This window comes from Pipistrellus hanaki, assembly GCF_964339955.1.
Source record: "Pipistrellus hanaki genome assembly, chromosome: 7".
NCBI classification, from domain to species: domain Eukaryota; kingdom Metazoa; phylum Chordata; class Mammalia; order Chiroptera; family Vespertilionidae; genus Pipistrellus; species Pipistrellus hanaki.
Genome location: NC_140509.1, coordinates 23,649,748 through 23,661,613, shown reverse-complemented (window position 1 = coordinate 23,661,613; position 11,866 = coordinate 23,649,748).

Genomic DNA, 11,866 nt, shown 5'->3' with positions numbered 1-11,866 from the left:
TACTTTCAATAATAAAGATAAATTTTAAAAATTAAAATAAAAATTTCAGAAGTTCCAGCTAATGCAATAAAGCTATAAAGTCTTCACTACAGAAAAAACAAACAAAACAAACACTAAAAAGAAAATACAAACTCTCAATTTGTCTTTTCTTTTTACTTCTGGTATTTTCACAATCTTCCCTAATATTTCCAGTTCCAGTCCACAGTTCTTCTGGTTCTTAGTCAACTAAATTTAACAGTGCAATGATCACCATGTTAAAGGAATTTGGTATTCTACCCAGATAATATAAGAATTAACTGAAAATATTATTGGAATTCATAAAGTAAATTATTTAATACAAATATACAAAATCCAGTAGTTTTCATATATTCTTGCAAGAAACAATGAAGAAAAAAAAGATAGAAAGAGATCCAACAAGTAGAATAAAATATGAAACAAACATGAAATCTCATGGACCTAAACAAAGAAAACTACAAAACTTTATTAATAAGGAATGAAAGTAAGCCTTGAACAAATGAACAAACATAATAAACATGTTCTTCAATTAAAGATTTCAAATCTCCCTAAAATTAATGTATAAACTTTTAGCAATATGATTTTGAAACTTAGACGTTACTGTCGTATAGAAAACATAGACTAACCCTCTTCTGAAATTCTTTGGAGCACTACAGTATCTAGTGAATGCTTGTAATTAGATATAGACTGCCTCTTTCTTTTCTAACCATCTTTTCTATCTTAAACATCTGCCATTTTTTGCTCCACATAAGGTAGAACACTTTGTGGCATCACCTTGACCATCACTTTACTCATGTGGCAAATTAGGGCAGTGGTTTGATAGATATTGCACTCCTCAGCATTTCCCTTCTTGAAGTTTGGGTTGTATATTGAATGTTTTCAATCTGCAGAACATTGTTTTCCTTTCCATATTTGTTAGCATAGTCTTGTTAGGACTTTAACAGATTCAGTGTCAGTGGGTTGAAATAATTATACTGGTATCCCATCTACCACTGGTGATTTATTTCTTCCCCATACTTTCAAGACAGCTTTCACTTTACTTTCTAGAATTACAGACTCATCCTCATAGGAATCTTCTTCAAAGGTACCTGTCATTCTTTTGTCTCTTCTTATATATATTTTCAGTATACTACTTCCACCTTCCCTTCGTTTTCTCCTGGTCAGAAAATGGGCTTCCTTGTTGGCTTAAATTTCTCTCTTATTTCTTGAATTTTCTGGAAGCAACTGTTTTTCTTTGTTATTGTTCTTTTCTATTTCCTTATATTGTCATTATAAGAATTCTCTTTATTTCTATGTGAGTGTTGTTGAAAAAGTGAGCTCAGGATTCTAACCTTGCTTTTGTTGCCTTTTGCTTTTGCCTCTGGTCTGGCTCTAACAATTTTTAGTGTTTCTTCTTCTGTCATCCATCTCAATTTGTCTTTCCTTTTTACTTCTGGTATTTTCACAATCTTCCCTAATATTTCCAGTTCCAGTCCACAGTTCTTCTGGTTCTTAGTCAACTAAATTTAACAGTGCAAATATGTCTTTATGTGGACTTTAAATCCAACAGGAATGTTATTTATATTATACTAGAGGCCCGGTGCACAAAATTCGTGCATGGCAGGGGAGGGGGTCCCTCAGCCCGGCCTGCATTCTCTCGCAATCTGGGACTCCTCAGGGATGTTGGGCCTAAACTGGCAATCAGACATCCCTCTCACAATCCAGGACACTGCCTGCACCAGTGACCATACTTTTCATATAGGTGAAAGGCATCTTGCTATTGTATGGGCAGCTACATTTTTTTGCCTTGATTATAAAAAGTAGTACATAACATGATCCTTTTGGGGCAATAGTACCATTTTCCCCATCTTATAGGTGGAAAAACTGAAGCAGAGAGAAGTTAATAATTGGCTTTGTCACACAGTTATAAGTGTCAGAATCAGGGCTGAACACAAAATATACAAGCCAGAGTCCATGCATGTCATCATTGCATCATCCTGTTTTTTCAGTGTTAGAGTAGCCTTGCCAGGTTTTAATTTTTAAATCTAAGAGACTGTTCCCAATATATAGGGTAAGGTCCCTAGTCTTGGCCAGCGATCAGGGCCATCTATGGGGTGACTGGGACAATCAGGAGGGGCCCCCACTGGCACCTGCCTTGGCTGGCAGCCTGGCGCCACCACTCTCCAGCCCCACCCCCAACCACTGCCACAGATCGCCTCCCTCTGGTGGGGCAGACGCTCAACGCAGGAGCTGCTCCTGACCAGGGGCAGCTCCTGCATTGAGCATCTGCCCCCTGGTGGTCAGTGCCCATCATAGTGACCAGTAGTTCGCAGTCATTCTGCCTTTGGTCGTTTCACATATCAGGGTTTTATTATATAGGATTTTAGTGCCATGATCCTTTAGAGCTGTTCTTCAGCTTTACTCTGATGTCTGATACTAACAGTTCATGGTCAGTACCACAATCTGCTCCTGTTCTTGTTTTGACAGAGAGAACTGAGCTTCTCCATCTCCTTCTTCCAGTTACACAGTCTATTTGATTTCCATATTAGCCATTTGGTAATGTCCATGTGTGCCGTCATCTGTCTGGTTGTTTGAAGCATGTGTTTGTGATGGACAAGTTGTTGGCTTCACAGAAATTCATGAGTGGATCTCCTGCTTCATTTCTAACCTGTAATCCAAATTTTCTGAAGACATCAGCTTCTGCTTTATTTCCTACTTTTGTGTTCCAGCAATCTATATTATCAGCACATCTTGTTTAGGTGAGATCCTACCACGCCATAAAGCAGTTCCTGAAGGTCTGTGTGGATGCTGAGACAGAGAGCGCACTGGCACTTGAGACAAAGGTGTATACCCAGAGTCACACTCAGAAACAAAGCCCTCTCACCCTACTGGACTGAAGCTCAAAGTGTTACTCTCCAGTGTTCATCTTTCAGTTGACCTCCCAGACATACTCAAGAGTGTGAGCCAGCTCCCAGGATCCAAAGATCCTATAGTGCCTTCTACCCCTGGGTTCCAAAGCTTCACTTCCCCTAACTTACCAGGTGAGCCACACACTTCACTCCAAGTCTTGAAACTCTTTCTTCCCAGGATAGGCAGGGCTTCTCCTTTGACATGATGGATTGTGAGATGCCCTCTACCTGCCATCTACAAGGAGACAATGCTCTGAATCCAGCAGGTTTTCAAGCTCCCAACTTAACTGTGACACAGAGGCAACTTTTCTCTTTGCAAAAAATAAGAATAACACAAATCTAATCTCTGGGAAGATTTCCACTCTTATCTCCTACCAAATCCCACCAAAATATATCATTCCATGGGACCCTGTCACAATTTCAATTTCCTGAACCTGAACCTGATCTATGGAATCAAACACTTGGAGATGGAGCACAGGAATAGGCATCTATTAACCAGCTCCCCATGGAACACTTGGATATGGAAACTTGAGAATCATCCCTCTAGGCTTTAATTGTCTCTTTCCCACATCATTAGCATACAACAACATTAGATATTTTCAGTTCTACTTTCTATTTCTGTGGCTTCGGCAAGAACACCTTGTCCAACTTGAAAGAAATGGAAGGAAGAGAAAAACACAGTGGCAATGGTGGTGGAAATAGCTATCAAAAACAGGAGCAGTAATTATGAACTTGCTTTAAAAAGAAAAGAGAGCCGAAACCGGTTTGGCTCAGTGGATAGAGCGTCGGTCTGCGGACTCAAGGGTCCCAGGTTCGATTCCGGTCAAGGGCATGTACATTAGTTGCGGGCACATCCCCGGTAGGGGGTGTGCAGGAGGCAGCTGATCGATATATCTCTCTCGATGTTTCTAGCTCTCTATCCTTCTCCCTTCCTCTCTGTGAAAAATCAATAAAATATATTTTTAAAAAAATAAAAAGAAAAGAGAGAAGAAATGTTAACTGCAGAGTAGAGGCAAACTAGCATCTTGCAGGGCAATCGCTTCACAGCTGCAAGCAGAGAAAAACTGCATCTCTTGTCCCCATTCCAGGCACATTCTCTTCACTGATTCACCCACTCAGCAGGTTGTGCCAGGCAATGTTCCACATTCCACCTATTCCACCGTAAACAGACCAGAAAAGACCACTATCAGTATGGAACTCACTTACAAGCACTATTATAAGCAAACACAAAATTCAAAAAGTGCAAAAACTTAACAAAGAGTGAATATGAAAAAAAGAGAAGGCCTTCATTCACAAGTAACGTTTAAACAGAGTACTTACACTACAGTGAAATAGGCAGGGAATGTGGAGATGGGCTCAGCCTGTTGGAGAAAAAAAAAACACAGGCAGAAAGCAAAGCAAGTGTGAAGGCTCTGAAGTAGAAATGAGCTCAGTGTCTTGGTGTTTGCAAGATGGGCAGGGTAGTTGGAGGAAATGAACAAGGGGCAGGATAAAGAAAGATAATGCCAAATAAATACTCAGAGATCAAATCACGTAAGACCTTAAGGCCATTGTCAAGCTACGGGGTTTTATTTTATGTACCACTGAAAATCAAAAGGTTTTAAGCTAGGGAGATTAATCTTTTTCTTTTTTTAAAGATCACTCCCTTTGCTGTTTGAAAAAATGGATGGAGGTAGCCAAATGGATGGAAGGCAATAAGATAAGCATTCTAGATAAGAGATGATGGTGGTTTTTATAAGATTGTATCTTGTGTAAGAAGCTGGAAAGGGAGATGGCACCAATTAATAAATGGAAATAGAGCAGGTTTGAGAGATGAAACTCGGGAGTTCAGTCTTAAACACAGTATATGTGAGATGTCTGTGAAAATATAAAAAATGTAAGCAGTATAATATAAGTGTCAGGAAAATGAAACTTTGGACTGAGCTACAGATATGAATTTGAGCCATTTGCCCAAAGGTGGTACTGAAAACCATGGAAATGCACAAGTTTACCAAAGGAGACTGTGCAGCCAAAGAAAATAATAACAAGGCTAAGGTGGAGCCTTAATAACTCCAACATTAACCGAGACAGGTTTGGCTCAGTGGATAGAGCGTTGGCCTGCGGACTGAAGGGTCCCAGGTTTGATTCCTGTCAAGGGCATGAACTTGGTTGCGGGCACATCCCCAATGGGGGGTGTGCAGGAGGCAACTGATCGATGATTCTCTCTCATCGATGTTTCTAGCTTTCTATCCCTCTCTCTTCCTCTCTGTAAAGAATCAATAAAAGATTAAAAAAAATAACTCCAACATTAGAAGTCTGTGGACACTTCCATCTAACTGGTCCCAAAGAATTTATATCAGTGAGCAATGGCAAGTACAATCAACCAGATGAGAAGATGAAGAGCCCCTATTGTAGGACAAACCATAAACCCTTTGATTGCATGCCCCATAACTGTCGACCAGATATGTTTACAGTTCCATATGTATGATAGCCCAATAAATGTGGTTCAAAAAGTTACCAGTTGACTGATTACCATGTACCAGACATTATACTAGGACATTTGCATGCATGAGGAAAAATCACTGGGCTTTAGGGAATGACTGAGCACAAAGTACAAAGTTAAAAGAAGATCTACAACCTTGGTACCAAACATCAGCACCCTGGCCATGAGAAGCAATGACAGCAAAGCATGTCAGACTCCAAATCTTTCTGCTCAGCATGTACAAGACAAACTCCTCTCATTTTCCCACTTTGAACTAAATAAGGTCACAAGAGTCATTGGGCAGTTTTAGGATGGCAAAGCCTCAAGAAGAAGATACTAGGTTTTGGTTAAAAGAACGAAAGGGTACTCAAATGAACTGTATCACAGATACCCAGAGCTGACAAGAGTCATAAGAGTTACACATATGTGACTAGCATATGAAATAAGCGTATTTAGTCTTATACAACCTAAGGATACACTTTCCCCCCTCTTTACCATTCATTGTGTTTCAATCTATTCTATTATATCTCCTATCCCTGGTGGTGGGTTGCAGTGGAGGCAAGCTCCTATTTTATAAATAGTGGGGCAAGGGTGTTTCCTGATGGCCAGGGCTGACATGCAGGAGGTCCAGAGCCATCTTGATAGGACCCTGTCCTTTCAGGACTGCCTGCAGGAGTGAGACCACAGCATCAGGAGAACCTATATGGGACATACTGAAACAGGACGTCAGGGTCATGCCTTTTAGACTAACAAATCATTTCAAATAAATCTGTTTTCTTACCAGCTTAGCCTGCAGATCTTCTAAAATATGAGTCCTTTATATCTCAAGACAGCTTTGGCCAGTCTTTAGTAAGTTATTCCATTTAGAATGTTTGGGATCTTGTCACCTATTACTTTCAGCATTGTGTACACATCCAGACTCCTAGAAAACAAGATCCTAACCCATTAAACAAATCCTCTCTCACAGATGATATTATCCCAATTCCCGAATTAGAAAAGCCAGGCTCTGAGAGAGTGACTTCAAGCCACAGAGTTGCAGAGTGGGATATGCTCCAAGTCCAGCTGAACCCCTAAACTGATTCAACTGCCATGAAGTGTGTTTTGTGGATTGTAGTGAATAGACGGAATATAACTTAGAATATACCCATTATTATAATTAATATGAATGTAGCAAAACAAAATAAATTGCAATCAATGCATGGATTAGAACCACTTTTAAACATACAGATGCCAAAAATAATATAAAACTATAGATGCCAAGACTCCAATGCCAGAACTTTAATTTAAAGTATGAGACAGGTGTTAACCCATATCTAGTTTCATTTTTAATGTGGAAGCTCCTGAGTTAAACTTTTAGATTTTATTTAGTATGTTACTTGAAAATGCCTCAGAGTCTATTTGGGATTTTAGTGAATAAATTTGTTAAGAAATCTGAAAACCTAGGAATGGAAACAGCTAAATGATATTTATTGAAGGCAAAATGGAGAAGAAAATATTGTTAGAGTATATGTCACTCAGGTACACAAAGAGTAAGGAGGAGTCCTTCTAAAGCACATTACAAAACCAGCACAGAGGCAAATAAAGCAATTATTAGGACTAACCTGACATCTGTCTGAATCTAATCAAAGGATAGCATAAGTATTGTACATGCCTAATTTACCTTGCTCATAACTTCACCTTTGCAAAAGAAAAAGAAACAACCAGCAACATTTCTTATTTAAATTGGCACTTGTTAACTAACATTCTCTAATGCTGCCTCTCCTATTTTTTCACTAAAGCACTTATGAAGACATAAGAAGATATGAATCCACACCACCACTCCAAAATTAAGATTGACAGACAATTTAACGCAAACATCTTGGAAGAATCTCCACAAAGCCCAGGAGAGATTAATTTAGCTTGCCCTAGAATGAAAGCCTGAGTACATTTTTTTTCTCAACTTGACTTCAGAGTATAAATCTGAGAAGTGGATCCAGTCATGACTCAAATAGATAAAGAGAGGAAAAAAGATAATCCAGCATATTGTCTATTGAAAAATATAGTCTGGATAAATAGCATCACTTTCAAAACATGAAGCCAATAAAATATTATTTCTTCATAAACTTATTTAGGGTCATAACTCCATTTTCTGAGTACTACTGTTCCATTCTAAAAAGTTTAAAACCCAGGAGTTATTTAGAAATATATTTCTCCAGTTTCCAAACACATTTTAAAATCCAATTTTCCTTTTATTGTTAATGTATGATCAGATTGTTATAAGATCATGGAAAATGCTCCATATGATGTCTATTTTTTGAAATTTGTTGACACTGCTTGTGAGTCAATGTGTGATCAATATGTACTTAAAAAGAATATACTTTATATCTTGTACGCATGATTTTTGTGATTTACCTTAGGTCAATATTATTGATCTATAGTTAGTCCAGAAATAACAAAGCAAAAAAATTCTAAAATCTCACATTATAAATAATGAAAAAGAAAGTTAGATTATGAACTAGACAAATTTGGTTTTCCAGATGCTGAAAGAGCCTTTGGATGATTGTAGGCTGCCTAAGAAGAATATATATATATATATATATATATATATATATATATATATATATATATATACCAAGCAACTAGAATGATTGTAATGACCAGAACAACTGGTCACTATGGCACACACTGTGGCTGGCCAACCAGTCTGATTAAGGGCGGGGCTGGCCAGCCAATTTCCCACAGCCCCTCCCTGCAGCTGGCCTAGCCCCCGATCACAATTTGTGCACTGAGCTTCTTGTCCTATCTAATAAAAGAGAAACATGCAAATTGACTGTACCTCTGCTACACCCACAAGCCATGCCCACCAGCCAATCAAGAGTGAGTATGCAAATTAACCAAACCAAGATGGTGCTTAGTTTGCATGTCAAGGTGCAGAGCAAAGACTGAAGACAGCGTAGAAGGAAGCCAAGCACTGCAGAAGGGAGTGAAGCCATGGAGAAGCAGGCGGGGTGGTGGAGATGGGAGGGAAGTGGGTGGAGTGGCGAAGAAGGCCTCAGGAAGCCCTATTCTTGCAGAAATCTTCCTGCAGTGGGCCTCTAGTAATATTTATAATCTTCTAAGTCCAAAAGACGTTTACAGTCACTAAAATTCTGTCCTGCAATATAATTACATGGGATTCTATAGTAACAACCCTATATATTGTCTTTTCTTCTGGGTGTTCAGAGATTATATTTGGAGGGGGAGAAAAGCAAGTTTTAAAAGATTTAAAGTTATGCTTTAGGGAAAGGCAAACTTCCTATCAGCCAGTCCAGACTTAGAGATTGACCTCTTCTGAATGGACAATTGAATGATTATTTGTCCACAACAGAATAATATTAGTCAGCAAATAAGGTCTGCTTCCTAAAAGAAGTCAGAAATAGCTCAAGTTTTAATATATTGGTAGTGATTGCCACCTCTCACAAGAGAAACAGAGTTTCTGCACTGCTCATTGACATTTGGGAGCACAATTCGGGACCAATTTCATTTGGAAAGACACAGTCAGGTTTTACCTGAGTAGGAGATTACTACAGGTTGAATTGTGTCCCCCAAAAAATCATATACTAAAATCCTCATCCCCAGTACCTCAGAATATGCCCCTATTTGTAATAGGATCATTACAGATATAATAAGCTAAGGTATGGTGAGGTCATACGGGGTAGGGTGAACCCAATGTGATGAGGGTTCTTTGATAGAATTTTCTCTTTTCTCTTCAAACTATAAGTTGATAGTAAGATTAAATATAAAATTGAATCCTTCATAAAATAATGGCGCCAACACAAATGCCTTGGCTCATCAAAGTTCTCAACCTTGGTGGAACACTTGTGGAACATTAAATACATATAATGTGCCTGGATCCCACTCTCAGAGGTTCTGATTTAATCATTCTGACATGCAACTTGGGCAGTGGGGTGGGAAGAAGTTCCCCCATGCTTGTAGGTGCAGCCGAGGCTGAGAACCACCACCAAGTTTCAATGGCTTCATAACCTTCTCTTCTATCTGAGGACACAGACTTTCATGATCATGGGACTAAAAATAAATGATGTTACAGAACATTTAACAAATGAGGATAGTCACTTAGCATACTATGTTTAGTTATGTTTCACCCCTCTTTTTCACACCAACTCTAAAATAAGAGCTGCTCTTTTTATTATGAATCCTTGCTTTGATGCAATACTAACTCCAGGACATATGAATAGTCAGCACATCTGTCCTTTCATTATCTTGTCTAATCAACCCAACAACCTAGAAACCTGAAATCTCTCCCTTGTCTAGAAAAAATCAAGCATTTCCTCTTTTCTCAGAAGAGCTGAGCAATTAGTTATAAAAACTGTTTTCTTCCTTTAACATGGGCCAAAGGGGGGAAAAAAAAAAAAAAGATGGGGTAAGTTTCAAACTGCCTCTAGTCAGAGGGGCAAAAGTGAAAATGGCCTTGTATGGCCTTAAATGGCTAAGAGAATTCATGCAATATGTCATAGTTCTTTGATTTCCACTTTCCTCTATAGGAATATTAGGTACGATGGGTAATAAGTATGTCAAGGTCACGTTTACCTAATTCTAATGAAGCAAAGCATAAATCTCAAATTGTTAACCATCTGCAGGGAATGAGTGGATCATTTTTTTTTTCCAGAAGCCAAGTAATTAAAATGGAAAAATGTGTTTAGTGTTTAAAGAAACTGGAATGTTACTATATTAGATAAGGGAGCAGTCCATGACCACATAATGTCATTAAAGTGATCGGAAATTATGTGGTCCCTTAAATTGCTTTATTTCTCTCAGCAGAATATTAATTTCAGGTGAGTAATTTAAATTACATTAACAGCAGACTCCTTAAGATGACACTTCATTTAGTCTTGAAAGTTGCTGCTGTTCAAGACATCCCCCAGCCTGCCATTTCACACTGGTGCTAACTTGTGCCAGATTGTATATTGTTTTTTTTCAAAATACCATTGGGGTGTCAAATGCTTTATTGCAAACCTGCTGCTTTATGGGAATATACAATGTAAATAAACCAGAGAGACACTTCTCTTAATTGCCTATTTTAGATGGAAAACGTTTCAATTAGTTGTATGAAATCAACTGACAGTTTTATGAACCAAATCATTTTGGAAATATCCTTCACATGCATGGGTATCATCATATTTTTAGAGACCATATGGTCTGAAGTAGATCCACAAGATCTTCAAGGACAGGCAAACTTAGTCTCAGCATGAATCTTGATTACTACAGTACCTGTGTTTCCTTCACTGATAAATGCCCAGGTGAAACAACTTTCAAAGCCGCTAATTTGGTGGAAAGAAGTATCAGACATATTTGTATAAGAAATTATCTATTGTGGTTATTTTTCTTACAAGAACAAGGTACGTGCACATTCCTCTACTCTCACAGGAACCAGCAATCCACTGACTCAAATAGTGACAGACCATTAGAGCTCAGCCAAAGCAGTGACACGGCCTATAGAGTGAAGGACATGTTTGCTTTGTTAGGACCTTCGAACATGAACTTTGAACACGAATAATTATTTGCATGAGAACAACAGTTTTATGGATGACTGAATGAGTGTACTAAGCCATTCAAAAAACGTTAACCTAGTGGCAAATATGTTTTACAATTTAATTTCCCTTTAACTGCCAAACCCTCCTCAGATAAAGCGAAGGGTATATTATAACTTGGATATAACAGTCATTGGTTCCACCCCCTGTCTTTATCAAATAATTCTCTCTCTACCTCTCCGATGCCTTCTTTTCTAGTATTACAGAAAGTTTATAAGCACCTTCAGAGAGCTATAACATTCCTTTTTAATACAATACAGGGCCTTTGCTTTCTCAGCCATAGTCCTGTTGCTTTTCTTTCCTCCTATAAGCTCCCCACTCTAATCTGTAACACCTCTCTCCTATAGCTTGTCTATGTACTTGTGGATTTTGCTTTTTGCCTACTGCATCCCTTGCTGTCACAGCTTTTTTTCTTCTAAGCTATTTCCATGCTATTCAATTCAGTTGCCATAATACTTCTGTCCCTGTCAACGGCCTCCTGAATCAAGCTCACATATTTCAAGGCCATCTTCCCAGCAAGGAAATTTCAAGCCATAAATCCACCCCAGCCAACCACTCATTTGACTGAGCACATCTAATTCTCATTCTTTCATCATCAAACAAACCCTCTCTCCAGGAATCCTAGGCGTAGACAGAGAAAAAGCCCAGCCTTCCCAGAAGACCAACCGCAGGAGTAACATTTCCAAACTCTTAACTTTACACTGCTTCCTGTTTACTTCCTGGAGAGTTATCCCTGCTGCCACTGTGAAACCACGCAGCCACATGAGGAAGCAAAGTTGCCTACCACCCAAGGGTTATAAGAGATGTGTGAATTCTCAAACACACTCAAAGAGAGAACTTTGAAAACCCGCAAGTACATGATGACAAAGAATAGTCTAAGTTAAACAGTAGCAAAAACCATATTGGATCTGGGATATTCCTGAAATTAAGGATAA